Raw genomic sequence first — 24,770 nt, 5'->3', positions numbered from 1 at the left:
CTTCAAATCACAGATATGCGAAGATGAGGCACTGCGAACAATGAAGACAACGACCTTGGGAACTGTAAGGGGAGAAGAGTGAACTAAAAAGAAGAAGAAGAATTAAATCCAAAAAATAATTTTGAACTTCAAATCACAAAGATATGAAGACGAGGCACTATGAACTATGAAGACAACAATGTTGTGAACTGCAAAGTGAGAAGAAGAAGGCGTTGCAATTCGAGAAGGCGGCGGTTATATGAACTGAGAAGACGACGACAAATCAAACTCGGAAGACAACAATGCTGCGGTAGTGATACAAACTGAGAAGACGATGACAAATCAAACTCGGAAGACGATAACGCTTCGAAAAGATGCATCGATAGACGCAGACAAAAACAGGGTTACTGGATGGCTGGATGACGACGATAGAAAAAACTAGAGGACTACGAGTCTGTGACTGAAAGAGGAGGGTGCATTTGTGAAACTGTGACTGCGAGTGAGAGAGCACAGAGCAGTTTTTGTCATTTGGGCGTGAGTGAGAAGTGAGAGGTCGTGTGCGCTAGGGGGTGTTTGCAGTGCGATTTGGTTAAGTTTTTTAAGAAAAAGTCATATGATCCAATCGTTTAATTAAATTGCGGTTCGGTTTGGTTTGATTTTTTTATCGAGATCATCCGAAACAAACCAAACCAATTGAAATCGATTTAGTTTGGTTCGGTTTATTCAATTAATTCAATAAAAAACTATCCTACTATTTTACAATGTCATAAAATTGAAATTATATAACACAAATGCACAATAACTAAAAAAAAGTCTTGATCCAAAAAAAATTCAACGACAAAAGAAATTAAATTACGACAATTAAAGTCATCCAAAGTTCAATAGTCAACACAATAAAAGATAAAAATAAATTTCCAGCAAAAAATAGCTACGTTTTGGTGTCCTCTTTAACAAAATAGTGAAACTTCTTTAAGCAAACCAACCTAAAATCAAAAGGCAGTTATATAATAATAATAATAATAATAATAATAATAATAATAATATAGCACTAGTAGAAAATATTTTAATCTAATTTTACATTCTAATATTAAAGAGAACAATTCATACCATACAAAATATACTCAATCAGACTTAACACTAGAATCTTCTTCGTAAGAAACAATCATAACAAATAATATATATAAATAAAAACTACATTAAAAATTATTCAAAGGTAATAAAGAAAATTTTCAGTCGAAACTTAACCATACCTAATTCCAACTTCTCCAAATCCTCTATGAGCTCCTCAAGAACAAGTTTTGGAAAGTTTTGGAGCCAATTTTGTGTACAAATTAATGCCTCAACTGTCACCGAAATTAGAGAACTCCTATAATTATTCAACACCCTTCCTCCAATACTAAGAGCCGATTCTAAAGCTACTGTGGAAACTGACATCGCTAAGACATCTCTTGCAATCTGCCCAAGAATTGGATATTTATTGGAATTCACTTTCACCAGTTTAAGATGTCAAATTGAATGCCACTCTTCTCAAAGACCTCCATAAGATATAAATCCACCTCATTCTTGTTAACACTCTCATTGAATTGCATTTCCTTCTCAATTTCAATAGCAAAGGAAGTTTTATTTGTATCAAGCTCTTGTGCGCCAACTTTAAGAGGATCTTGACGAGTAGATCTTTGATAGTTACCAATCTCACCAAACAGCCTATAGCTATCAAACACCTTAAAAAGCGTCCCCTTCACTTTTGAAGTCAAGAAATCCGCATCTTCTTTTTCATACAACTTCTTAAAACATCACTTGATCAATTGAAGCTTATAGCTAGGATCATCAACCAATGCAATAAAAATCATCATATTTTTATTTTTTATGTTGTCTCAATACTTATCATACTTAGACTTCATTTTCTTAACCATGCCTGAAAGCACAAGACCTAAGCTTTCCATTCAATGCTTAAGTGTAGATAATATTTTACAAAAGTTATTAAAATATTGAGAAGATATCACAAATGTTGAATTAGAAACTTTGTTGGTTACATCATAAAATATTTTAAAAAACGATGCTGTCAGGTGACGGTGCTATGGAGGATGACAATGTTGTGGAGGAAAACGGTGCTGTGAAGTGTGGAAGGTGGGAGGACGAAAGTGTTCGGCGCTGGGACTTAGGGTTTCCTTCGTTAGAGTGGAGTCAGAGTGAGAGTGGTGCTAGGTTATGTGTTGGGGGTTGGTTTTGTTAGGGTTTTTATGTGAACCGGTTTGGTTCAGTTCAATTAGGATTTTCAGTGTCAGAATCGAAAATCAAACCAAACCATAAAAAACAACAAAATGTGACTTTTTTTATTTTTTAGTATGGTTGGTTAGTTTTGTTCGGTTTTTTGAACACCCCTAGTGTGCACTGCGACATGAGTAAGAGGGAGGGAGTGAGGGAGTGTATTAGGATTTAGGTTAAATAGGGATATTTTGTAAAGTTATATTATATGCAGTTATATATACTGGTTAGGTTTAGTTTGGTTCAAATTTTTTGTGACAGAACCGAAAATCAAATCGAACCGAATCAAAAACTGCAAAAAAATTTTACAATTTTTTCAATTTTTAATGTGTTCAGTTTTTGTATTTTTTTTTTGTTCGATTGATCGGTTTTGTTTGAATTGGATCGGTTTTGAACACTCGTAACTAATTCTTCCAATTGATTATATTTGGATGCACATCAGGTTAACACTATGAATCCTTTGATTGAGCTTCTGTGTAACTGGAATCTTATTGTACATGATTTTCTATAGAAAAATTTTGTTCTTTGGCTAGTATCTCGGTTACCAAATTGAAGACTACCAAGACTTTTGTCTACATTGCTCTAGTAATTGCTCTAATGAGGGATAGAAGAGCTGATAAGCCAATGGATATACCGAAAAGACTAAGTACTACGAATTCTTCTCTCTTGACCAGGTAAGTATGTCTTCTTCATCTGAGATAAGAGTCTGAAGAATAGATTGTGTCAAACTGTGACTAAAAATTTATTGATTTGGACTTGGAAAAAATGATTTTTAACGGGGCTAAATTGTTTGAGCCAAAAGCTTTCATATATTCTAACTTGATTATCTCCCTATTCTGCAACAAACACTTTTGTCAAGTACTTTCTTATCTTCTAACAAACTCCTCCAATCTTGTGAGGGATTTATTCCAATGTCACCTTTTAGAAAGGTAGAATACCTAAAATACTTACTTTGCCATACTTCAAAAGAGAGTGATATTTAATTCGCAATCTCCAATCCTATCTTTCTAAAAGTGTTAAATTAAACACTTTTAAATCCTTAAAGTTCAATCCATCTTGCACTTTCGGTCTGCTGACTATCTCTCAACTAACCCACTATAAATTCTATTAGAACATCAAACAAGTTTTGATCAGATTTCTAGTAGAGTCGGAAAATATTATGGGTAAATTCTTTTTTTCTCTCATTTTTTAATTAAAAGATCAAAATTCAATTCTCTTGTCGATCGGGAGACACCCGAATTTGAATTGGGGAAAAAGCCTTTCCATTCTCCTTTGACCCCACAAAAACTATAGGACAACTTGATGTGAGCAGAAATTGGCAGATTAAGAATTAATTAGAAAAATAGCGTTGCGAGTACAGTTCTTAACCGGCGAAAATCCACTCATCAATTTAGAAAAGGGTTGTCACAAATTTTAGAAATAAAATATTGGGAGTATGAGTCACAGGTCGTCTCCCAACGAGTTGCAGGAAGATGTGCTATTTTATCAATCAGAGGTTTTCCAAATGGATTTTGAGTTTGATGAACAGAAAATTAAATTAGAGAATTTATATGATTTAAATAAAATCTTGATCGGGAGAAGATTAATTGGAAGTTCTATCCTTGTTGGAATTTTGTTAAGATCAATTAATAATTAGTCATTGTTTTCATTTAGTTAACCCTCAACGAATGAAGGAAAGTCAAATTAAAAGTCAACTTCTATTCACAAGTCCTAATCCTCTCCCTTGGAAAGGATTAGAGTTAGTGACTAACAAGCCAACCAACAATGAACCAATTACAATTGAACTCTTGAGTATTCTAACTCAAGGTTCTCCTTTTAATCAACTCCCAATCAAGTTGGGGAACTACTCCATCATCATAAATGTAGACTTCACAAAATCAATGAGGGAAATAAGAAGAGACATAATAAACAATAATGAAAGAGATTAATTAAAAGTAAAAATAGTTTTGTATTAATAAACTATGAAAATAATCCAATATCAACTCTGGACAAATTAAGAATATGGAAGAGTAAATGAAAAGTAAATAACAAACTATAATGACCAGTTCCGGAGGTAGACTCTTCTCAAAAGCCAAAGCAAAAAATCTTCAAATCCTAAATTATGAATGTAGAAAGAGAAACCTAGGGGAGGAGTAAAATTAGATCTAAAAACTGGAAATTATGTGGAATAAATTGTTGCATTTGTCTCTGCATGTTCCCTGGCTCTAATCTGTGTTTCTGGGCCAAAAACTGGGTTGAAATACGGCCTAGAATCTATGCCAGCGACTTCTGTAATTCTGCAGATCGTGCACGTCACGCGGCCACGTCGTCCACGCATTCATGTCACTCAGTATTTTTCGTACCACGCGTGCGCGTCGTCCACGCACTCGCGTCGTTCGTGCAACTTCCAATCTGCGCGGTCGCATCAGGAACGCGAGCGCGTCACTGTGATTTCTTCCATTTCGCACGGTCGCGTGAGCCATGCGCCCGCGTGACTTCTCGCTGGTCATCTCCTCAATTCCTTGTGTTCCTTCCACTTTTGCACACTTCCTCTTCATTCCTTACGCCATCCTTGCCCTATGAAGCCTGAAACACTTAACACACAGATCACGGCATCGAATGGTATGAAGGAAAATAAAAATATACAACTAAAAGGTCTTTAGGAAGCAAGTTTTCAATCATAGAATATTTTTAGGAAGGAATTGTAAATACATGCAAATCATATGAATAAGTGGGCGAAGACTTGATAAAACCACACAATTAAACACAATATGAATCATAAAATAGTGGTTTATCACAACTCTATGAATTTCATCAAGTCTCAATAAGCTTAAAGCAACTAAGACTATAAAAAAAGACAACTAAGGCTTAAATTGTTTTATAGTTGGAGGTTACTTGACTAGTAACCATGGAGAGATAAAGTGCTTTAGGGGTGATGTTATAAAAAGGCAACTATAGTTAGAGAGGTTATACTCTAAAGCTTGGAAGATGCAACTCAGTTCTTATTAAAAGAAGTTGGTGTCATAACCAAAAAGGTTATTGTGATAGTTAATTACAAAGATATTGTTGATTAGATTGAAAAAAAAAAAGAGGACACTAGCTGGGAGTTAGGTTCTTGAGAAACAAAACAAAGAATAAAATGCACATTTTCAACATATGAAAGTGGTATACAGGGAGGACAAATGGTCTCCGGCCAAGGATCAATGGGAGTATATTGCTTTGAACATAGCTAGTAGGTGGACACAATGGATCCAACAGTGTTGTTCATAAGTAAGGTGATATATGCATTCACAAATAAAGGATAAAGCAAGGTGCTTAGTAATATAAGGTGTCTTCATTTAATATATGCATGTATGTGGTTGGTGAGTCACGAAATTGTGCTGGTTTGTAATGTTAGGTGGGTAAGTGTTACTGATAGAATAGAAGATATGTTGAATGTGACGAGTTAGATTCAATGTCTGTGTAATCTAATTTTTCTTGATGGTATTGTTTGAAATTATTAGATTCATAAAAAACTCTTTTGTAATTCTCTCTCTTGGGTTAAGACTTTTTACGATTGATATAAAAAAAAGAGACAACCATGGCCCTAACGTTGTAGCTTCTTATGAGGTCCAAGAGGATAAGGTGGTGATACATACTAAAAATGAATCAGATTCATTTCTTTCAAGCATACACTACTTCGTTATTCGGACACTAACTCTGAATAAATAAACAACCAAAAGAAGAAACAAAATAATCAAATAAAACCAAAACAAACCATGATATTCATAATCAAACTAGGAAATATTGAAATAACTTCATTCCAAACAAATAGAATCATAAAATTACCAAAATTTTGAGATTCATAACACTGTAAATTACATCTCTCAAGTAACCCATAAAAAGGTTCAGCGTCAAACATGTAAAACAATGAAACCATAAGAGTAACACTAACGATTTAGTTCCAAAATCACCTCCGTAAATCTATGTTGCATGGATACTACTGATAAATACTGAAGAACAATTTTTGTTAATGAAAAATGGCAGAACGAAATAGGAAACTAACCTCGACGCCGTTCTAAGGCGTCTCTCTAGTTCGACGATCGCGTTTTGTGCGGTAGTGCATTCCAATTGAGTAGCTTACAATCACTATCACTGATGTTGTAAATTTGTTTGTGGCTTGTATTTGATTCGATTGGGCTTCTTTTTTTTTTTGAAAACTTTTCTATTTGGGCCTATGCAAGCATGACTAGAGAGGTTATACTCTAATGATTGGAAGATGTAACTCAGTTCTTGTTAGAAGAAGTTGGTGTCATAGCCAAGGATGTTACTGTGATAGTTAATTACAAAGATATTATTAACTAGATTAAAGTAATGGCCGATACTAGCTAGGAGTTACGGTTCTTGAGAAACGAAACAAAGAATAAAATCCACATATTTCAACATATGAAAATGGTATACAAGGATGACCAATGGTTTCAGACCAAGGATCAATGGGAGCAGATTGCTTTGAACATAGCTAGTAGGTAAACACAATGGATCCAACTGTGGAGTTTATAAATCAAATGATATGCGCATTCACAATTAAAGGATAAAGGTGATTAGTTATATAAAGTGTCTTCATGTAATATATGTATGTATGTGGTTGGTGAATCATGAAATTGTGGCTAGTTTGTTATTTTAGGTGGGTAGGTCTTACTAATAGAATTGGAGATATGTTGAATGTGCTAAGTTGGATTCAATGTCCATGTAATCTAATTTTCCTTGATAATATTGTCCGGAATCATTATATTCATGAAGAACTCTTTTGTAATTCTTCCTCTTGGGTCAAGACTTTTACGAATGATCTAAAAAAAAGAGACAACTAAGACTCTAATGTTGCAGCTTCTTACGAGGTCCATGAGGATGAGGTGGTGGAACAGACTGAAAATAAAATGGATTCATTTTCTTTAGGCATACACTACTCTGTGATTCAAAGACTAACTCTAAATAAATATATAACAGAAGAAGAAATAAAATCAACAAATAAAACTAAAACAAACCATGATTTTCATAATCAAACTAGAAAAAATTGAAATAACTTCATTCGAAACACAAATAGAATCTTAAAATTTCCAAAACGCTGAGATTCATAACACTATAAATTCCTTCTCTCAAGTTACCCATAAAGAGGTTCAACGTCAAGCATGTCAAACAATGAAACCATAAGAGTAATGTTAAGGATTCAGTTCCAAAATCACCTCTGTAAATCTATGTTGCATGGATACTACTGATAAATATTGAAGAACTCTTTTGTAAATGAAAAATGGTAAAATGAAGTAGGAAACTAACCTCGATGCGGTTCTAAAGTGGTTCTCTAGTTCGACAACCGCGTTCTGTGCGGTAGTGCGTTCTAATAGGGCAGCTCAAAGTCATTGTCACTGATGTTGTATACTCGTTTTTGGGCTGTTTTGGGCCGATTGGGCTTCTTTTCTTTTTTAAAAATTTTTTATTTGGACTTACGCAAGCATGGCTAGAGAGATTATACTCTAAGGATTGGAAGATGCAACTCAATTTTTGTTAGAAGAAGTTAGTGTGAAAATGGTATACAGGGACAACAAATGGTTTCAGGCCAAGGATCAATGGGAGTAGATTGCTTTGAACATAACTAGTAGGTGGACACAATGGATCCAACCGTGAAGTTCATGAATCAAATGATATGCACATTCACAATTAAAGGATAAAGGTGCTTAGTAATATAAGGTGTCTTCGTGTAATATATGCATGTTTGGGTTGGTGAGTCATGAAATTGTGCTGGTTTGTATTGTTAGGTTGGGAGGTGTTACTTGTAGAATGAGAGATATGTTGAATGTGCTGAGTTGGATTCAATGTCCATGTAATATAATTTTCTTTGATAATATTGTCCAGGATTATTTGATTCAAAAACAACTCTTTTGTAATTCTCCATCTTGGGTCAAGACTTTTACGAACGATCTAACAAAAAAAGAGACAACCAGGTTCCAATGTTGCAACTTCTTAGGAGGTCCAAGAGGATGAGGTGGAGGAACAAATTGAAAATGAATTGGATTTATTTCTTTCAAACATACACTACTTTGTGATTCAGAAACTAACTTTAAATAAATAAATAACCAAAAGAAGAAACAAAATCAACAAATAAAACCAAAACAAACCATTATATTTGTAATCAAACTAGGAAATACTGAAATAACTTCATTCCAAACAAATAGAATCATAAAATTACCAAAATACTAAGATTTGTAACGTTGTAAATTCCTTCTCTCAAGTTACCCATAAAGAGGTTCAGCGTCAAACATGTAAAACAACGAAACCATAAGAGTAACGCTAATTAGTTCATTCCAAAATCACATCCTTAAATCTATGTTGCATGGATACTACTAATAAATATTGAAGAACTATTTTTGTAAATGAAAAATGGCATAACAAAATAGGAAACTAACGTCAACACCGTTCTAAGGCGGCTCTCTAGTTCGACAATTGCATTTTGTGTGGTAGTGCGTTGTGATTGGGCAGCTCACAATCACTGTCACTGATATTGTAAACTCGTTTGTGGGCTGTATCTTATCCGATTGAGCTTCTTTTTTTTGACAACTTTTCTATTTAGGCCTACGCAAGTATGGCAAGAGAGGTTATACTCTAAGGTTTGGAAGATGTAACTCAGTTCTTGTTAGAAGAAGTTGGTGTCATAGCCAAATTGGTTACTGTGATAGTTAATTACAAAGATATTGTTGACTAGATTAAAGTAATTGAGGATACTAGCTGGGAGTTATGGTTATTGAGAAATGAAATAAAGAATAAAATCCACATATTTCAATATATGAAAGTGGTATACAAGGACGACCAATGGTTTCAGGTTAATGATCAATGGGAGTAGATTGCTTTGAACATAGCTAGTAGGTAAACACAATGGATCCAACTGTGGAGTTTATAAATCAAATGATATGTGCATTCACAATTAAAGGATAAAGGTGCTTAGTAATATAAGGTGTCTTCATGTAATATATGCATTTGTGTGTGGTTGGTGAGTCATGAAATTGTGTTGGTTTGTAATGTTAGGTGGGTAAGTATTACTGATATAATGAGAGATATGTTGAATGTGCTAAATTGGATTCAATGTCTGTATAATCTAATTTTTCTTGATAATATTGTCCAGGATTATTAGATTCATAAAAAACACATTTGTAATTCTCCCTCTTGCATCAAGACTTTTAGGAATCATCTAAAAAAAGAGATAACCAAGGCTCCAATGTTGCAGCTTCTTAGGAAGTTCACGAGGATGAATTGGTAGAACAGACTGATAATGAATTGATTCATTTTTTTCAAGCATACACTACTCTGTGATTTAGAGACTAACTCTAAAAAAATAACTAACCAAAAGAAGAAACAAAATCAAAAAATAAAACCAAAACAAACCATGATAATTATAATCAAACTAGAAAATATTGAAATAACTTCATTCTAAACAAATGCAATCATAAAATTACCAAAACACTGAGATTTATAACATTGTAAATTCCTTCTCGCAAGTTACCCATAAAGTGATTCAGTGTTAAGCATGTAAAACAACGAAACCGTAAGAGTAACGCTAATCAGTTGGTTCCAAAATCACCTCCGTAAATCTATGTTGCATGGATACTACTAATAAATATTGAAGAACTATTTTTGTAAATGAAAAATGGTAGAACGAAGTAGGATACTAACCTCGACGCCATTCTGAGAAGGCTCTCTAGCTCGCTGACTGCATTCTGCGCGGTAGTACGTTCCAATTGGGGTAGCTCACAGTCACTATCACTGATGGTGTAAACTCGTTTGTGGACTGTGTTTGAGCCAATTAGGCTTTTGTTTTTGACGACTTTACTATTTGGGCCTTCAAAAGCATGGCTATAGAGGTTATACTCTAAGGATTGGAAGATGCAACAAAGCTTTTGTTAGAAAAAGTTGGTGTGGTTACTGTGATAGTTAATTACAAAGATATTGTTGACTAGATTGAAGAATGGAGGATACTAGCTGAGAGTTATAGTTCTTGAGAAACAAAACAAAGAATAAAATTCACATATTTCAACATATGAAAGTGGTATATAAGGACGACAAATAGTTTCAGGCGAAGGATCAATGGAAGCAGATTGCTTTGAACATAGCTAGTAGATAGGTGGACAGAATGGATCAAACTGTGGAGTTCATGAATTAAATGATATGTGCATTCACAATTAAAGAATAAAGGTGCTTTTTAATATATGCATGTATGTGGTTGGTAAGTCATGAAATTGTGTTGTTTTGTAATGTTAGGTGGGTAGGTGTTACTGATAGAATGGGAGATTTGTTGTATGTGCTGAGTTGGATTCAATAATCATATAATTTAATTTTTCTTGATAGTGTTATCCAAGATTATTAGATTCATAAAGAACTCTTTTGTTATTCTCCCTCTTGGGTTAAGACTCTTACAAATGATCTAAAAAATAGAGACAAATAGAGCTCTATTGTTGTAACTTCTTAGGAGGTCCAAGAGGATGAAGTGGTGGAACTGACTGAAAATAAAAAAGATTCATTTCTTTCAAGCATATATCACTTTGTGATTCAAAGACTAACTTTAAATAAATAAATAACCAAAAAAAGAAATAACATCTACAAATAAAACCAAAATAAACCATGATATTCATAATCAAACTAGGAAATATTGAAATTACTTCATTCTAAACTGATAGAATCATAAAATTATCAAGACACATAGATTCATAACACTTTAAATTCCTTCTCTCAAGTCACCCATAAAGAGGTTCAAAGTCAAGCATGTAAAACAATGAAACCATAAAAGTACGTTAATTAGTTCGTTCCAAAATCACCCTCGTAAATCCATGTTGCATGGATGCTACTCAAAAATACTAAAGAACTGTTTTTGTAAATGAAAATTGGCAGAACGAAGTAGAAAATTAACCTCGACGCCATTCTGAGGCGGCTCTCTAGTTCGCCGATCGCGTTTTGTGGGGTAGTGCATTCCAATGGGGTAGCTCACAATGACTGAGACTGATGTTGTAAACTAGTTTGTCGGCTATGTTTGGGCCGATTGGCCTTCTTTTCTTTTCGACGACTTTTCTATTTGGGCCTATGCAAGCATGGCTAGAGAGGTGATACTCTAAGGATTGGAAGATACAAGTCAGTTCTTTTTAGAAAAAATTGGTGTCATAGCTAAAGAGGTTACTGTGATAGTTAATTACAAAGATATTGTTGACTAGATTAAAGGAATGGAGGACACTAGCTAGGAGTTACGATTCTTGAGAAGCAAAACAAAGAATAAAATTCACACTTTTCAACATATGAAAGTGGTATACAAGGACAACAAATGGTTTCAGGCTAAGGATCAATGAGAGCAGATTGCTTTGAACATAGCTAGTAGGTGGACACACCGTGGAGTTCATGAATCAAATGATATGTACATTCACAATTAAAGGATAAAGGTGCTTTAGTAATATAAGGTGTCTTCATATAATATATGCATGTATGTGGTTGGTTAGTCATGAAATTGTGTTGGTTTGTAATGTTAGGTGGGATATGTTACTGATAGAATGGGAGATATGTTGAATGTGCTGAGTAGGATTTAGTGTCTATGTAATTTAATTTTCCTTGATGGTATTGTCTGAGATTGTTAGGGTCATAAAGAACTCTTTTGTAATTCTCCCTCTTTGCTCAAGACTTTTAGGAATGATCTAAATAAAAAAAAAGACAACCAGAGTTCAAATGTTGCAGGTTCTTAGGAGGTCCAAAAGGATTAGGTAGTGGAACAAACTAAAAATAGAATGGATTCATTTCTTTCCAACATATATTACTCGTTATTCAAATACTAACTCTAAATAAATAAATAACTAAGAGCATATTTTGTTTTTTCAACTTTTGAATCCTTAAGGAACGTAATTCTTGAAGCTTGTCCACAACCAAGACCATTTCAAGCTGTGATGTGAAATGATATAATGTAACAAAATCAACACTTAAAAGTATGAATTAAATAGTGTGGGATAAAAAATAAATTATTTATGTTGATAGAATAAACATACAGTTAGATGAAAAAATTTTTGCAAATGATTTTCGATCGTAAAAAAATGGGCTTGTGGTAAAGAAAGACAACATGAAAAGGAACTACAGGACAGAAGAACAAAACATCATAGTAAACTGATTAGGAGCATAGCATGATGGAAATGATTCACATAACTTAGGTAGTCAGTAGACACGAGATATAAAAGTCATCACATAACATTGGTAAATTCTATATAACATTTGACTACTTTTCCAAAGTTAACATAAACCACAATTTTAACAATTATTTACCAGTCATTTGTACAGAACGAAAGTTTACCTTGGCCTCTAATTTCTTCTTCTCTTCTTTGGCTTTATGCTTAGCAATTTCCTTCATCTTTTTCATCTGCAAAAGACATATTTTAGACATTCTTAAGACATATATAAATTGTAGTTCAAATTGAAGCAACTGATAATATATCTATACTAATCAAATGTGCAAATAGATTACACAATTACTCAATTTCATCAGTTCTCACATCTCACTAAGAAACTATTAAAGAAAAAATAGTAGCAAAAGAAGCAATAACATATAGCATGTAAACAATTTTAAGCAATACACAGAAAACGTTATTGGAAATATTATGAACTGAAAACTTTACGACTTAGCTGCTCTCTTAATCCAGAAACATAGAGCATATAAACAATATTGTAGCAACATGTTGACTATAATTATGTGTAACGAGATTTGAAAAAAACATAAAAAAATAAAAAAATAAAAAATTGAGAAGTTAAATTTTTAGTCATTCATATCACTACAAGAAAATGGAATATTTGTAACAAAAATTTTGTATCAAATTAAAAATTGTTACAAAAAACCATTTTTTTGTATTAATAGTTGCTAATTGTTACAAAAAGAGTATGTTTTGTAACAACATTAAAAGTTGTTACAAAACATCCAGATATTTTGTAACAATACATTTTATTTTGTTACAAATGATGGTAGTTTTTGTAACGCGCCGGTGTGTTGTTATAAAATATTGTAATATTTTGTAACAAAAAGAAAAGTAGTTGCAAAAATTCTTAGTATTTTGTAACAAAATAGTTTTTTTGTTTCAAAAAATCCAAATGTTTTGTAACAAAATATCTTTTTGTCTGAAAAACTCAAATTAATTTGTAACAAAAAATTAACTTGTCACCAAATATAACATTGTTTGTAACAAGTTTTATTTTGTGTCACAAAATATATGTATAATTTATACCTTTTTTTTCACAATGTTAAAAACTTTAAGAATTAAAAAAATTGTCTTTATATTTTTTTAAAATAATTTTATTTTGTTTCAGAAATAAAAAAAATTGTTTATATAATTATTTTAAAATATATTTTATAGATTATTTTTTACATATTCATTAATTTTTAAATGATGTAAATATTAATTTATATGCCTTTAGAAAATTAGTATATAATTTTTAATAATCAGAATTTTAAGATAACTGAAAACTAATTTGTGAAATTTAAAATTTTTTTATTAATTTATAAATATAAATAACAAAGAGTTAAAAATATTCCAAAAAAATGTAAAAAACTAAATTCAATGTTAAAAAAACCAAGGGCTAATAGCTAGTGAATGTAAAATGGTAAAAAAAAATCCTAAAGTTCTCCCATTCCCCCACCTCACTCGAAGCCTCACACTCACTAACTCTCAACCCATGGTGCCGTCAACAAACCCTATCTGCAAGGGAAAAAAGAGCTACTTGCCGGAGGAAGAGTCACCGGCGTAGCCCCTTGGAGACGTCTCCGGCTGCGTCGTGGTCCTCAAGTCGCTGGTCGAATCTGGTTCGTCGGTGCCACTGCTCACCTCCGTCTGTGTCGTCGTGGCCGTCTTGGCTCCGCTACCTTCCGCCTTTTCTGCCTCCGCGTCTAGCCTCTTCTGTTTCTGCTACCACCGTATCTGTGGTTGTCTTGGTGGGTGAGTCCTCTGCTGGTTGTGTCCTGTTCGTGCCGAAGCTCTGCTCGTGCCGAAGCTCTGATCGTGCGGTCACATCTCCTCACCAGTGGCCTGCGTCTTTGATGGTGGAACGGCCCCAACCCGTCGCTGAGAACTGAGTTTGGATCTGCTTCTAACATTCTTCAGTCTAGCGGTGATGATTTTTTCTAATATGTAGTTATTGTAAATTAATTTTGTGGACTTAATTTTTGCTATTTTATTGTAGGTTTAGAAGAAAAAAATTTATGCTAATTATGTAAAACTAAATTATTTAATATGTTGTTCTGTTTGTTCTTTTTCCTTTCTTGAGGGTTGTATACTAAAGTTGGAAAACCTGAGTTACATAATAAAGCAGAAGAAACTTTTATTAGCACTAAAAAGTTTGTCTCCTAGCTTGATAGTGAAATGATGAAGATTTAAAAAAAGGTCTTCTTCTGGTGTTGTGTTGCAGTCTTTAATTTCTTCTGGTTCTGCCATGTTTCGTTGGTCTACTGGCGGTCTGCTACGATCTTCTCCTCTGCTGAAGGTAAGTCCAGTTTAAAGTAGTATTGAACCTTGATTCTGCTGATGTTATGACTGAAAATATTAGTTTTATATCTGTTTGACTATATTAGTGTTATTAGCTTATGCTTTCTTTTTACTCTGTTCCAATATTTTTTTTATACTTTTGTGTTTGTGAATTGAGTAAAGTAGGTAACTATTTGATCCTTAGTAACATATAGATATTGTTTAAATTCTGTTAATAATTTTGTGTATTTTACATTGCATTAATTTAGGATAGTTTATGCTGCTCTGCTCATCCGGCGTTGTTCTTTGCCTTTGCTGGTCTGATTCGGCTGTCCTTCTTCTCCTGCTGGTCTGGTCCGATTACGTTTCTGCTAAAGGTAACTTCAGTTTATTTGAGTATTGTTAAATATGCTGTTAGTTGATAATCTTAGCTGAAATATTGAACCTTGATTCTGCTGATATTGTGGTTGAAAATATTGTTAGTTGATTATGTTGATGTTGTTGTGGTTGAAAGTATTGGTGTGTAACATGGTTGATTATCTGATTTTTAGGTTATTTGGAGAGTTGATATGTTTGTTCTATTTTTTGTTTCTGGGTTTTATTATTTTGATTCTATTGTTTGCACTTTTTTTGGTGATTTTGAAAGTGATAGCCGCTGTGATGCTATGTTATGTCATGCCCCACTTTTTGTTTTCACTCTTTACATCCTTCTATCCATTCTCGTCTCCTGCAGAAATTAGTCCAATGGTCAATTACTAGAAATATTGGGTTAATTTTGATAGGCGTACTCCTGAGTTTAGGAAGTGCCTCGATGAATTATTTTTGGATATTGCCTTCTCTCAACCCGGTGTGAAAAATCAAATACGTTGTTCTTGTCCCAAATGCAACAATTTTATGTTCAAATTTAGAAATGAAGTTCATCATCATGTGCACCAATGGGGGATAGTGACCTCTTATAAAACATGGGTGCATCATGGTGAGATACTTCAAGATACATCCATTATAGTTGTGTCTGATCTAAATGAAATTGATTGTGAAAGGGAGAATGATTCTGCTACTTATGAGATGTTGTATAACATCTTTAGAAGAGAAACACTAGGGGAGACGCCGAGAGATTTCGCTACCAACGTAGATGAAAATATAGAAGAAGAACCTCATCAGGGGGCAAAGAGGTTCCAGAGACTAATGAGGGATTATGAGCAAAGCCTGTATCCAGACAGTGGGATATCAAGGTTATCTTTCATTGTCAAGTTGTTTCAAATGAAATGTCGCTATGGATGGAGCAATAATTCAGTTGATGCTTTGTTGCTCTTTCTAAAAAGCATATTTCCAAAAGAAAATTCTTGTCCAACTTTATTTTATGATGCTCGAAAAGTGATTCGAGATTTGGGATTAGATTACGAGAAGATAGATGCTTGTGTGAATGATTGCATTTTGTTTCGGGGGCAAGCATATGCTGGTCTTGATGAATGTCCAAAGTGTAAGCAATCTAGATGGGTGAAGGGGAAAGGGAATGAAAAGAATAACCTACGGAAGAAGGTACCCCAGAAGATACTAAGATACTTTCCGTTAAAACCTAGGCTTCAAAGGATCTTCATGTGTGAAGAAACAGCGCTAGCAATAAGGTGGCACAAAGAGAAACGACTTGACGATGGAGTCCTAAAACACCCAGCAGATTCGATGGCGTGGAAGACATTTGATGAGGAGCACGAATGGTTTGCACGTGATGCTAGAAATATCAGGCTTGGAGTTGCTAGTGATGGATTCAATCCGTTTGGCAATATGAACATTTCCTATAGTACTTGGCCAGTTGTTCTCATTCTATATAACTATCCTCCTTGGATGGTTTTGAAACATTCAAATTGGATGTTATCTCTAATTATTCCAGGCCCTAAATCCCCTGGCAATTCTATTGATGTATACTTAGAACCGTTAATTGAAGAGTTGAAAGAACTGTGGGAAGGGGGTGTTGAAACATTTGATGTGGTTCAGAAACGGAACTTTAAGTTGTCTGCTGCAGTTTTATAGACAATAAATGATTATCCATCATATGCCATGTTATCCGGTTGGAGCACTAAAGGTGCACTAGCATGTGCGTTTTGCCACAGGAAAACTAGTTCTAAGAGGTTGAAACATGGACACAAGCATTGCTATATGGGTCATCGCCGCTATTTGTCGCATGATCATCCATGGCGAAGAAATAAGAGTTCTTTCAACAATACCAGGGAACTTGGCGAAGCACCTAAGCCACTTTCTAGTTATGATGTCGTAGAAGAATTCAAGACTTTTGAACAAACGGAGTTTGGGAACAATAGTAAAAAGAGAAAGAAGTCTGAGCATGACAAGGCGGCTGGAAATTGGAAAAAGAAAAGTATTTTTTTAGTTGCCTTATTGGAAGACATTATTGTTACGTCATAATTTAGATGTAATGCATATAGAGAAGAACGTCTTCGATAATATACTGGGTACACTGTTAAATATAGATGGAAAGACAAAGGACAATCTTAATGCACGACTTGATCTTCAACTTATGGGTATCAAGAGAGACTTTCATCCTAGTAGAGTGGGCAACAAGTTTGTGATGCCGACTGCCAAATATAATTTGTCAAAGACTAGGAAGGAGAATGAAAGGCAACTTCTTTGTCAGTTCTTGAAAGAACTCAAGTTGCCTGATTCGTATTCATCAAATATTGGAAGGTGTGTGCACGTTGAAGATTGCAAAATTTATGGCTTGAAGAGCCATGATTGCCATGTACTAATAGAACGGCTGCTACCACTTGCCATTCGTGAGCTTTTACCCAAAGAAGTTTGTGAACCGTTGATTCATCTAAGTATTTTCTTTGGAGAGCTTTGTTCCAAAGAGTTGAAGGTGGACGTCCTAGACAAACTTGAAACCCAGATTGCAATAACACTTTGTAAATTAGAGACGATTTTTTCTCCGGCTTTTTTTTATGTGATGGTTCACCTAACCGTTCATCTTGCCCATGAAGCTAAGTTAGCCAGACCAGTTCAATATCGCTGGATGTACTCTGTTGAGAGGTTAGCCCTTTAGAATTGACAATAACTTAGAATCTGCCTTATAGTATTCTATATGTAGGTTTCTAACATTCCTTAAAAATTCAATTTTAGATATTTGCACACACTAAAGAGTTATGTGGGAAACAAAGCACGTCCTGAGGGGTCAATATCTGAGGGTTATATCTCTGAAGAAGCAATGACCCTTGTGGGGAGACATTTGGATGAAAATTCTAAGATTTCTGACCCTGGTGAAAATGAACCTATGCGAGGCATAGCTGTGTTCAAAGAACTTGGCCAGTTTAGTTGTAAAGGGACATACAAGGAACTTAGTATCTTAGAGCATAGAGAAGCTCAATTCTATGTGCTGAAGAATTGTGAAGAAGTTCAACCATGGGAACATATGGCAGTTTTAACAAGAGAAAATCCAAGAAATCTGCAGAAAAGGCACAAGGATCAATTTGTGAAATGGTTTGAAAGGAAGGTAAATGAGTAAACTTTGATAGTTGTATAATTTTCAAGAGTATCTTGGTAGTATTTAGTTTTAATTACAATTCGTTAATGTAGATTTCAGATCTACACAAAGTAGGGAGTGCACGGGTGAATAATCAACTGCTTTCTCTAGCAAGAGGTCTTGATCGACGTGCACATTTTTACAACACATGTGCTGTCAACGGTTTTACATTTCGTAGCAAAACCCATGAAGCATCTTTGAAGACTCAAAATAGTGGAGTAGTTGTGAAGGGAGATGAATTGACTGGGGGTGTGGATTATCATGGCGTGTTGACTGATATTATTGAGTTAGATTATGTCGGAAAACATAAAGTGATCTTATTTAAGTGTAAGTGGTTTGATGTTCTTCCAATAGGACGAAATCAAAGTAGGGGATATTGTAAAGATGAGTATGGATTCATAAATGTGGATGTCACATATGTTAGATATAAGGATGAACCTTTCATTTTAGCATGTCAAGCTGAGCAAGTATACTATGTAAAGGCAATTAAAAGGCCTAATTGGTGTACTGTGGTCCGAGTTAAGCCTCACAATACATATGATGTACCTGAGCAAGATATCATGCAAGAAGAGGCATACCAACAAGCTGAAATGGGAAGCTTTAATCAAGTACCATCTTCGGGTGATATCAATTTGTTGATGGAATTGGGTAGAGGTGACATAGAGGGATTAAGTGTGGACGTGCCTAAGTGTATGGAAGAAGAAGAAGAAGAAGAAGAAGAAGAAGAAGAAGAAGAAGAAGAAGAAGAAGAAGAAGAAGAAGAAGAAGAAGAAGAAGAAGATTCAAATGATAGTGATTGACTTCTTAGTATTTTTATTTTGGGGAATACAAGATATTTGCAATTACTAAATTATCCATTTTTTGTATAAGATTGTTAATATACTTTATCCACTTTTTGTATAGGAATGGTGATTGCCTTTAAATTAGTTAAACTTTACGAATTCACATCATATTTGCATTTGCTAAGTTCTTCACTCTTTATTCCACTTGTTTAACTTTTTTGAAATCTATAATATATTTTAAATCAAGTACCAACTTTTATTGATGTGCTTTCCTTTGTGTAATTGTATATTAAACGATGTTGCTATTTTATTATTTCATTTTTCTAATTTTATCTCTGTTAACTTTATTGTAGATTGCGTAATATAATGGCTACACGGAGATTGACAAGGGCTGCTGCATCTGGTTATACACCACGAGCACCTGCCACAGCCCCTGCAGCACCTATCCCAGTCCCTGCAGCCCCTGTCCTAGCCCCAATAGCCCCTGCAGCCCCTGCCCCAGCCCTGGCAACCCATGCAGCCCCTGCCCCAGCCCCAGCAGCACCTGTCCCAGCCCGGCAGACCCTACTTCAGCACCACTCACTGCCCCTGTTGATAGGCGTATTGGTAAAAGGGGACCTTCGCGTGGGATTGCAACAAATAAGGTTATCAAAACAAAGACAAATGAGAAATTGGAATTGCCGATCTCTTTGGAGAACTTAGCTCCTAATGGCATCCATGCTGATCTGTTTACATCTGAAGTGGGTATTGTTACAAGACAAAATGCTCCTTTGGATGTAGAGAAATAGAGCCAAGTTGGAGATGATGTCAAGCAAAAAATATGCGACATTGTTTTGGTAATAGAAATTTATATTTTCTGTTATTCAGTTTATTGTAGAAGTTATTTCTGCTAACTAACTTTGACAAATCATTTGTAAGAAAAGTTTGATATAGTTGATATGCAAGTAATGCGCAACATGATTTTAGCTAAGGCTAACATATGTTATCGAAGTTGGCGCTCAAGATTGCGTGAGCACTATGAGTTGTATCAAACTGATGAGGAGCACCTTTAAAATCCACCAAACAATATTCTACCGGAGACATGGGAGAATTTGGTGTCCTACTTTGGAAGTCCTTCTTTTCAGGTTTGAAATTTTCATTGTGACAGCATTGAGGTTTTTTTATGTTGTTTTGCTATTTTAGGTCAATGCAAATTATTATACCTGACCTCCTTTTGTCTTTTGTGAGTTTGGTCTTCTATAGGAAAAAAGTTTAAGAAACAAAGATAATAGAAAGCATCATGTTGTACCACATATTGTTGGTCGAAGGACATTTCAAGTTGTTAGACGTTTGCACTTAACTACATGCTATATTTTACTATGTCACGTTTGCACTTAACTACATGCTATATTTTACACTTCCAAAAATTTGTAGCGCCATCCTAGAACTGGTGTCGAGCCTGACATTCAAGAATTATGGCAAATTACTCATCAAAAGAGTAATGGAGAATGGGTGAATGAAAAAGCTAAACAAATTGATGTAACATTCCTAACCTTTTCCTCTTTTTGTTGCATGGAAGTTAAATATTATCCCCATTTTCAAATTACAAATTGGATTATGTAGGATGATATTAGCACTATGCTCGATGACTCCTATGATTTGGAAAATCCTCTCACTCCAAATGAAGCTTTTCTAATTGTGAGAGGTGAGAAAAGTGGTGCAAGTTATGGCATAAAGGCTTCAAAGTCTAAGTTAAGGATTCAAGCACAACTTCAAGAGGCAATGCAAGACCGTGAGGAGCTAACAAAGGAAATAGATGTGCTCAAAGAAAAACTTGAAGAGCAACGAACACGGCAAGAGGAAGAATTAGCTCAAATGAAAGCTCAATTGGAAACTCAACAAGCTGTTGTCAACTCTCTCATAGCGCGCTTTGACAATGAAACAAACTAGACCCTAAAGGTACTCCTAAAGTTGCTTATGGTTTTAATACATATTCGTAGATGATTCCCATTTTATATTAGTATACTTTAATTTGTATATGGATCTCTTTATCACATTTTACTTGTATCATGGTTGAAAAATGACAAATGTCCTATTATTTGGTTTGATAAATTTGGTTGGGTATGGCTGAGACATAAGTTGTATATTGGTTGTGTTTGTTGGAACCGTGAACGGTGGAAATATCCAATTTTTAGGGGAGGTTCTGCCGAATTTTTTCTAAACAGTTTGGATAAAATTTAATGGAAAAATTATAGATAGTGTTATATCTTGTTTCTAACTTTTTGGTTTCGGTTTTTCTTATTTACAGGAGTGCTGAAAGGGTGACCATATGCTACCTTGAGGGCTTAAGAATGTTTTGATGCATAGAGACACTAATCTATGTTAGAACGTTTATGTTTTGGTTGAACTAATCCATGTACTCACTAGCTAATGTTATTTTGTTTCAAGACAATTTTAGCTAAAAAGATCTTGTTTGACTTATGTATGTTTTTGCATATTAAATAGATGTAAACTAGCTTATTAAAAGCATTATTATATTAGTTAATTTAAAAACTAATTTACTAAATTATGCATGTAATTTGTAATAAAAATAAAGTTGTTACAAAATAAATTATTTGCTTTCGTAACTGAAGAAAAAAAATGTTACCAAATCATATTACATTTTGTAACAAATTTTTTTGATAGGAAAAAAATTAACTGTCACGAAAAATACATTCAAGATCAAAATTTGTTACCAGTTTTGTAACGGCTTCTGGTTTTTTGTATCAGAAAAAATTATTACAAAATATGGTATTGAATTGTATCAGTTCCATTTTTCGTTACAAAAACTTTTTGTAACGGGACTTACTGCAATGGACCCTTTTTTTGTTACAAAAAACTTTTGTGTCAAAATATCGACGTTTTGTAACAATATTTTTTGTTACAAATACGCCTTTTTCTTGTAGTGTATATAGCTACCATGCCACCAATTAATCCTTGAATTTTGCCAAAAATTACAATCGTATATCTGATTTTGAGAATCATGTGCTTCATATTTTGGACATAAATTAATCATGCAGACAGCAAACATACTTTTCCTCTTTAACCTGGCAACATCAAAAGCTTACTAGCAAAGTCAATCAAAGTAAACAGTAAGCAAGCAAAAACATCAATACCTTGTAGTTTGTAGCATCCTTAGAAATCTCCCTTACTCTCCATTCATCAGCTTCTCGGTCAATGCAATGAAACTCCTCTCGCTCCTATATTTTTTATTTTTTGACAGAGAAAGGACTATGGATCCAAACATAGAACGAGTTTCAAGAAACGGCTACAATAAATAGCAATGAAAACATCTCACAAAAACAAAGGGAAAGTAACCTTTGCTAGCATTTCTGCAATACACTTCCTTTTCTTCTTTCGCCAGTGCTTATTTCTTTTGGACTTGTACACTTTATTCGCAAACTTGTAGTGGCGGATTTCTCCTCCTATAGACTTGCTTCATTCGCAACATATCTGAATGGCTCCAGCGCAGATCTTAGCTTTGACATCAAATAATTTCTTGCTTCAACTGCCAACAATTCTTGGGATTCTTTATTAACCCTTATGTCTTGTAAACATTCTAGAAAACAAGGCAGGCAAGGTTCGTTAGATCCATGTTTCACATCTTCTAACGACACTTTACCATCTTTGATCATCATCAACATCTCTTGCTCCTTCTGCCTAAGAAAAACAGCAAGTTTATTATTTTGATAAGAATGTAATTGACTGGCTTATAACATAAAAGCTATTAATTCTGTAGAAACATTAAGTTTAAAAAAGTGAAATAATATATAAAGCCAAAAAAACATATATTGCCTTTGCAAGATTAAGAGTATCCTGCAATTCTCTGAGGTGTTTGCAAACATTTCAATTTTGCCAAAATGAATTGAATTTGGTGGTTCAGGAGGTAACATCGGAAACTGAAGAGATCCAAGAGGATGAGTTGGTGGTACAGACTGCAAATGAAATGGATTCATTTTTTTCAAGAATACAGTACTCCGTAATTCAGAGACTAACTCTAAATAAATAAATAACCAAAAGAAGAAACAAAATCAACAAATAAAATAAAAAAAGACCATGATATTCATAATCAAATTAGGAAATATTGAAACAACTTCATTCCAAACTGATAGAAACATAAAATTACCAAAACACAGAGATTCATAACAGTGTAAATTCCTTCTCACAGGTTATACATAAAAAGGTTCAGTGTCAAGCATGTAAAACAATGAAATCATAAGTGTGTCACTAATCAGTTAGTTCCAAAATCGCCTGAGTAAATCTATGTTGCATGGATACTACTAATAAATATTGAAGAAATATTTTTGTAAATAAAAAATGGCAAAACGAATTAGTAAACTAACCTCGACACCATTCTAAGGCAACTCTCTGGTTCGCTGATTGCCTTATGCGCGGTAATGGGCTGTTTTTAGATGAATTGGACTTATTTTCTTGTTAACGACTTTTCTATTTGGGTTTATGCACTGTAGTAAGATGTATGCTTTGGGCTTTTAGTCACAATCTAAACAAATAAAAATGTCTAAGTTAATAACCAAAGTAAGTTTAAATAAAATTTAATTTCTCATAAAATACCTTTTTTATAATTTCTACAAAAAAATTTGTTTATATAAATTTTTAAACTTTTTTATCTTACTCTATCAGCAACTAAAGTAGTAGGTTAAATATTGATGTAATTTGTTTTGCCATGTAAGTATTTACTCTTTTTATGTCAATATTTAATCTAACACAATTTTAGGTAATATAATATATAAACAACAAAAAACAAAAATAGATAATTTTTAAATTTTACCTAGAATAATATAAAAAATTAAATTATAAAATAAAAATCTAAAAAAATACATTTTATATGAATAATAAACTTATTTAAAAATTGACGGAAATGAATATAAATATTAGTATAAAAATGTGTTTTTCTATAAATTAAATGAAGAAATGAAGATTTTTGACCACTTTGTCGATTTTGGCATAATCTTTCGTGCACATTCTCATAGAGAAAGAAATTTGTATCTTTTCTGACAACATCTTTGAAAATTCTAAAATTTGTTTATTACTTGTCTAAATAAAAGTAATAAATTAAATGTTGATGTAGTTTGTTTTGTCATGTTAGTATTTACTTTTGCTACGTTAATATTTAATCTAACACCATGTTAGGTAATACAATATATAAATGACAAATATAAAAATAGATAATTATTTAATTTTACTTTGACCAATATAAACAAATAAATTACAAAAATAAAAATCTAAAAAAATATTTCATATAAATAAAAAACTTATTTAAAGATTGATAGAAGTGAATATAAACATTAGTATAAAAAAGCGCATTTCTCTAAATTATATAAATAAAATATGAAGCTTTTGTGACAATCTTGCCGACTGTGGCGTAATTTTTTATGGGCACATTTCTACAGAGAAAAAGATTTGTGTCCTCTCTAACAACATTCTTGAATTCTATATTTTTTTAGTACTTGTCTAAATTAAAGTAATATGTTAAATATTGATGCAATTCATTTTCCCTTGCTAGTATTTATGTTTGTTACGTTAATATTTAATTTAACACAATGTTAGGTAATATAATATATAAATGATAAAAATAAAAATAGATAATTTTTAAATTTTACTTAGATCAATATAAGCAAATAAATTATAAAAATAAAATAAAAAAACTTATTTAAAAATTAATGGAAGTGAACATAAATATTAGTGTAGAAAACAGCTGTT

General features: G+C 33.4%; 1 pseudogene; it reads right to left on the bottom strand.

The window, feature by feature from the left end:
• Window positions 1-12,048: 12,048 nt before the first annotated feature.
• On the bottom strand, window positions 12,049-23,005 carry LOC130966523 (U11/U12 small nuclear ribonucleoprotein 59 kDa protein-like; annotated as a pseudogene).
• Window positions 23,006-24,770: the final 1,765 nt, after the last annotated feature.

This window comes from Arachis stenosperma, chromosome 3 (genome assembly GCF_014773155.1).
Source record: "Arachis stenosperma cultivar V10309 chromosome 3, arast.V10309.gnm1.PFL2, whole genome shotgun sequence".
NCBI classification, from domain to species: Eukaryota; Viridiplantae; Streptophyta; class Magnoliopsida; order Fabales; family Fabaceae; genus Arachis; species Arachis stenosperma.
This window is presented reverse-complemented; position numbering and strand designations above follow the sequence as displayed.